Source organism: Mustela putorius, unplaced genomic scaffold (assembly GCF_011764305.1).
Source record: "Mustela putorius furo isolate JIRA1106 unplaced genomic scaffold, ASM1176430v1.1 tig00000698_pilon_pilon_pilon, whole genome shotgun sequence".
NCBI classification, from domain to species: domain Eukaryota; kingdom Metazoa; phylum Chordata; class Mammalia; order Carnivora; family Mustelidae; genus Mustela; species Mustela putorius.
Window position 1 is genome coordinate 4,195,737 of NW_025421449.1, and position 7,078 is coordinate 4,202,814.

Here is a 7,078-nt window from a genome sequence, read left to right on the forward strand (position 1 = left end):
AGAAATAAATTCCATCCATGAGATCACTATTCTAGATAAATGATACCTTTAGGAACAGAATGAGTCATTCAGGTTCTCTCTCAGAAGTCTGGAAAACTCCGTAGGAAATAATGAATTACATTTATCTTAGAGAAGAAATCTATTTGTCTAGACACTCCGACTCCAGAAAGGGCAATGGTTAAAAAATACTTTGGATGAACAAAAATGCCACCAGTATTTTGAAGCTCCTGCATTTTCCAAACCACTGTTTCACATCAATTCTGTGAAGCAGGGTAGACATCATTCCCATCTGCGAGATGACCCACATGAGCTAGGAAGGCAAAAGGACTCCGTTTTGGACAGGTTGTTACTGGTAAAGGGCCATCAGAGCGAGGGTCAAGTACATGATTTGTGGGGCCTGGTCAAAATGGAAGTGAGAAGCTGCTTTTTAAAAAGTGGGAAAAAAGTGCACCAAAGGAACTCAAATATAAAGCTTTTCCTTTTAAAAGGTCTTATGACTCGTAAAATATCCTGGGATAATACTGATAACTGAGTAACAATATAAACTTGCAAATTACAAAAATACTTTCAGAGTCATAATTTTGCATACTACAGAATACGCTGCTTTAATAATATGTGATGTCTTCATGATCATAAGCTTTTTCTGACTTTTCTACAAATGTGTTTACTAGCTCATCAAGATTTACACTCCTATTAGCTTTATTTTCAATTCATATCATCGAAAGCAATGTCAGTTGATCCTGGCAAATGCAAGCTTACAAATAGTATCTGATAAGTTTTAATTTTGAGCAGGATCTTTGTGCTGATGCAACTGTTACTGGAACTAATGATAGTATTTTCCCCTATTTCTTGATACCATAAAATTTTATTTTTGTGATAAAATATGCATAATATTTGCCATTCTAACCATTTTAAAATGTAGCATTAAGCCCAATAAGTACATTCAGTGTTGTTCTGCCATCATCACTGCCCATTTCCAGAACTTTTTCATCATCCCAAATTGAAACTCCATACATATTAAACAGTAATTCCCCATTGGACTCTTCCCCCAGCATCTGGCAACCACTATTCTAATTTCTGTCTGTAGTAATTTGCCTATTCTAGGCACCTCATAGAAGTGGAATCATACACTTGTCCTTTTTATGTCTGCTAGTTTCACTTAACCTAATGTTTCCAAGGTTCATCCATGTTATACTATCAATACCTCATTATTATGAATAATACTGTTGGGAATATTGGTATAAACATACTTGTTCAAGTCTCTGCTTCCAATTCTTTGGGGAACATAACTACAACTGGATTTGCTAGATCATGTGGTAATTTTATGTTAAACTTTTCAAGGAACCATCAGACTATTTTCCACGGTGGCTGCACCATTTCTATTCCCCCAGCTGTGCACACAGGTTCCAATTTCTCCACATCCTCACCTACAACTGATTATTTTCCTTTTACTTTCTTTCTTTCTTCCTTTCTTTTTTTTCTTTAACAGTAGCCACCCTACTGGGTGCAAGATAATGTCTCATTGTTCTAGATCTACATTCTCCAGTGATGAGTGATAGTGAGCATCTTTTCATGTACTTATTGGTTATTTGTTTATCATCTTTGGAGAAATGTCTACTCAAGTCCCTCTTTGCCCAGTTCTTTTCCCCCAGCTTTACTGAGATACAACTGATGTAATGTGTGAACCTAAGATATAGATCATGTTGACTTGATACCCTTAAATATCATGAAGTGATTACTTCAACAGCATTAATTAACCTCCCTCACCTTGCATAATTACAATGTCATCTTTGTGGTAAGAACAATTTAACACCAATTTTCTTAGCAACTTTCAAGTATGCAATACAATATTGTTAACTCTAGTCACTGCACTGTACATTATATCCCCAGAACTTTTGTCTTGTAATTAGATGCTTGTGCCCTTTTACCAATATCTCCTCAATTACCCCAACCCCTAACCTCTGGCAACCACTTCTCAACTCTATTTCTCTAAGTTCTGCTTTTTTTTGGAATCCACATAAAATAGTGATACCACACAGTATTTGCCTTTCTCTGTCTGATTCATACCACTGTATGTAATGCCCTCAAGTTCCATCCATGTTGTCACAAATAGCAAGGTTTCCTTTTTTCATGGTTGAGTAATATTCCTGTGTGTGTGTGTGTGTGTGTGTGTGTGTATAACATTTTCTTTATCCATTCCCTGTAGACAGGTCATTTCCATACATTTGCTAGTGTGAATAATGCTACACTGAACATGGGAGCGTAGATCTTTTCAAGATTCTGATTACATTTCCTTTGGATATATAACCCAGAAATGAAATTGCTGGATCATATGATAATTCTGTTTTTAATTTTTTGAGGAACCTCCATACTGTTTTCTTTTTTATTTATTTTTAATTTATCTTTGGAGAGTGTGCACATGCACGAGCTAGGGGGTGGGGGCAAAAGGAGAGGAGAGAGAGAATCTTAAGCAGCCTCCACGCTCAATTTCATGATCCTGAGATCATGATCTGAGCCAAAATCAAGAGTCAGACTAAGCCATGCAGGCCCCCCTCCCTACTATTTTCCAGAATGGCTGTAGCAATTTACATTCCCACCAACAGGGCACATTGGGTTCCCTTTTCTCTACATCCTCACTGGGGCACCTGGGTGGCTCAGTAGGTTGAAGTCTCTGCCTTTGGCTCGGGTCATGATCCCAGGGTCCTGGGATCGAGCCCTGCATCGGGCTTTCTGCTCAGCAGAGAGCCTGCTTCCCCTCCTTCTCTCTTTGCCTGCCTCTCTGCCTGCTTGTGATCTCTGTCTGTCAAATAAATAAGTAAATCTCTACATCCTCACCAACACATGTCATTTCCTGTCTTTTTTGATAACAACCATTCCAACAGGTGTGACGTGACTTGTTTTTCTGTGATGATTGGTTATGTTGTGTACCTGTTGGTCACCTGGTGTCATCTTTGGAAAATGTCTGTTCAGAACACTCAGCCCATTTTTTAATTGGATTGTTTGGTTTTTGCTATTGAGTTGCATGCTTTTGGATATTAACTTCTTATCAGGTATATGATTTGCAAATATTTTCTCCCATTCCATAGGTTTCTCTTAAATTTTTTGTTGGTTTCCTTTGTGGTACAGAAGCTTTTTAGTTTGATGTAGTCCCACTTTTTTATTTTTGTGCCAAATCCAAAAAATTAATCACCAAGGCCAATGTCAAGGAGCTTACTGCCTATGTTTTCTTCTAGAAGTTTTATGATATCAGGTCTTACATTCAAATGTTTAATCTATTTTGAGTTGATTTTTGTGTATAGGGAGAGATAGTAGTAGTCCATTTTCATTCTTTCATGTGTGACTGTCCAGTGTTCCCAGACCCATTTTTTGAAGAGACTGTCCTTTTCCTATTTTATATTTTTGGGTCCTTTGTTGTTAATTAATTGACCATATATGCCTGGGTTTATTTCTGGGATCTCTGTTCTTTTCCATGGATCTATGTGTCTGCTTTTATGCCAATACCATACTGTTTAAACTGCTGTAGCTTTGTAGTATAGTTTGCAGTCATGAAGTTATGCCTCCAGCTCTGTTCTTTCTCAGGATTGCTTTGGTCATTCAGAATCTATTGTGGTTCCATACAAATTTCGGATTGTTCTATTTCTGTGAAAAAAGCCATTGGAATTTTTATGGGAATTACATTGAACCAATTAATGTTTTGGAATATAATGGACATTTTAATATTCTTCCAATCCATGAACATAGAGTATCTTTCCACTGTGCTTCTTCAATTACTTTCATTACCACATTAGGGGTGTCAGTGTACAGAGTCCCTAACTTGCTATGGTTCAATTTACAATTTTAGGGGGCACCTAAGTGGCTTAGTCGGTTAAGCATCCAACTCTTGATTTTGGCTTAGGTCATGATCTCACAGTCGTGAGATGGAGCCACTGTGTGCGTCTCCATGCACAGTGTGAAGCTTGCTTAAGATTCTCTCTCCTTTTGCCCCTCCTCCTGCTCCCTCTCTTTAAAAAAAAAAAAAAAATGTGATGAAAGTGGGCATCCTTGGATTGTTCCTCATGTTAGTAGAAAAGCTTTCAACTTTTCGCTGTTGAATATACTAGCTGTTGACTTGTCAGATATGGACTTTATTATGTTGAGGTATGTTCCTTCTATATCCATTTTATTGAGAGATTTTATCATAAGTGTTTATTGAATTTGGCCAAATGTTTTTTCTGCATCTATTGAGATGATCATATGATATTTACCCTTCATCATATTAATGTTGCATATCACACTGATTAATTTGAATATCAAACCAAACTTACATCCCTAGAATAAATCCCCCATGATGATGGTGTATGATCCTTTTAATGTATTTTTTTTAAAGATTTTATTTATTTATTTGACAGACAGAGATCACAAGTAGGCAGAGAGGCAGGCAGAGAGAGAGAGGAAAGGAAGCAGGCTCCCTGCTGAGCAGGGAACCCGGGGGCTCAATCCCAGGACCCTGAGACCATGACCTGAGCCGAAGGCAGAGGCTTGAGCCACCCAGGCGCCCCTAATGTATTCTTGAATTCAGTTTGCTAATAATTTGTTGAGGGTTTTTGCATCTATATTCATTGAGTATATTGGCCACTGCTGTTCTTTTCTTAGTGTTCTTGTCTAGATTTGACATCAAGATAATACTGGCCTCATAAAATAGAGCTTGGACATGTCTCTCCTCCTCTATTTTTGGATGAGTTTGAGAGGGATTTGTATTAATCCTTTAAATATTTGGTAGAATTCACCAGTGAAAGAATCTGATCTTGTTCTTTTGTTTGTTGCAAGATTTTTTTTTATTGCTAATTCAATCTTCTTATTATAACTGGTTTGTTCAGATTTTTTTTTTAAAGATTTTATTTCAGATTTTCTATTACTTCTTAATTTGGTCTTGGTAGGCTGTATATTTTAGGAATTTATTCATTTCTTCTAGATGCCTAATTTGTTGGTGTACAATTATTCATAGTAGTCCCTTATGATCCTTTGTATTTCTGTGGTATTGGTTACATCCTTTTTTTTTTTTTTATTCTTGGTCAGTCTAGCTAAATGTTTTTCAGTTTTGTTTATCTTTTTAAAAATACAGCTATCAATTTCAGCAATTTTTTCCTTTCCTCTTTTTAGTCTCTAATTCATTTACTTCCATTCTGATCTTTATTTTCTTCCTTCCGCTGATCTTGGGCTTCCATTTGTTCTCCTTTTTCTAGTTCCTTGAGATATAAAGCTAGGTTGTTTATTTGAGACCTTCCTTGTTTCTTAATGTAGGCATTTATCACTGTGAACTCCCTTTTGAATGGCTCCTGCTGCATCCCTTAAATTTCAGTATGTTATGTTTTGGTTTCATATGTCTTGAGCTATTTATTATTTCTCTTTTGTATATTCTTTGACCCCTTTGGATATTCAGTAGCATGTTTAATTTCCACATAGTTTTTTAAAACATTTTATTTATTTATTCGATAGACAGAGATCACAAGTAGTCAGAGAGACAGGCAGAGAGAGGAAGCAGGCTCCCCAATGAGAAGAGAAGCTGATGCAGGGCTTGATCCCAGGACCCTAAGACCATGACCTGAGCTGAAGGCAGAGGCTTTAACCTACTGAGCTACCCAGGCACCCCTAATTTTCACATATTTGTGACTTTTTTTCCTTATAATTTGTTTTTCTTCTTGTGATTGATTTATAGTTTTCTACTGTTGTCAAAAAGATTCTTGATATAATTTTAATCTTCTTAAATTTATTAAGACTTGTTTTGTGGTTTAACATATTTCCTGGAGAATGTACATGTACACTTGAGAAAAAAGTGTATTCTGGGGTTATTTTTGCATGGAATGTTCTAGATATGTATGTTAAGTCCATCTGGTTTAATGTGTTGTGTAAAGGTGAAGATCTCTTCAAGTTAATATGAGTTTCTTTGGTGACCTATGAGCTTTACGAACTTAGATACTATCATCTCTATCCAGATTTGGGGAGTTCCTTCCCACTATTTCTTTAAATAAGCTTTCTAACTCTTTCCCCTCTCTTCTCTTTCTGGGACTCTAATAATTCACAGATTGTGTCTTTTGATGTTATCCCATAGATTGGATTGGCTTTCTCTATTTTTTTTTTCCTCCTCTGGATTATTTCAAAAGTCCTATCTTCTAATTCACACTATTTAATTCACTTTGTTTGTTTTGTTTTGTTTTTTCCTGCTTGACCCATTTTGTTGTTAGTGTTCTCTATTGCATTTTTCATCTTACTAGTGTATTCTCCAGCTACAGATTTTCTGTTTGGTTCTTTTTATGACTTCTGTCTCTCTTATACTTCTATTTCGTCCCTGTATTTTTTCTGATTTCATTGAATTGTCTTTTTGTGTTCTCATGTACCTCATTGAACAACCTTAAAACAGTTCTTTTGGTTTCTTTAATTTTTTTTCTTTTTTAAAAATTTTAAAAAGATTATTTATTTATTAGAGAGAGAGAGCATGTGTACATACAAGCCGGGGTGAGGGGTGGTGAGGGGCAGAGAGAGCAAGAATCTGAAGAAGACTCTACCCTGAGCACGGAGCCTGACGTGGGGCTCAGTCTCATGACTCTGAGATCATGACCCGAGCCAAAATCTAGAGTGGGACACTCAACCAACTGAGCCACCCAGACACCTTTGATTTCTTTAAAAAATAAATCACAGATATCTATGTCTTTGAGGCTGGTTACTAGAAGATTTGAGTGTGGCCTAATTTTTTTTTATTATTTAATTCCAGTATAGTTAACATATAGAGTTGTATTAGTTTCAGGTGTACAATATAGTGATTCAAAAATTCCATACATCACCCAGTGCTCATCATAACAAGTGCACTTCTTAATCCCCATCACTTATTTCATCCATCCTGCTACCCACCTCCCCTCTGGTAACCAGTAGTTTGTTCTCTATAGTTAAGAGTCTGTTTTTTGGTTTGTTTCTCTCTCTCTTATTCCCTTTGCTGTTTGTTTTGTTTCTTAAATTCCACATATGAGTGAAATAATACATTTTCTTTTCTCTAATTTATTTCACTTAATATTATACTTTCTAGCTCCATCCAGGTCATTGCAAA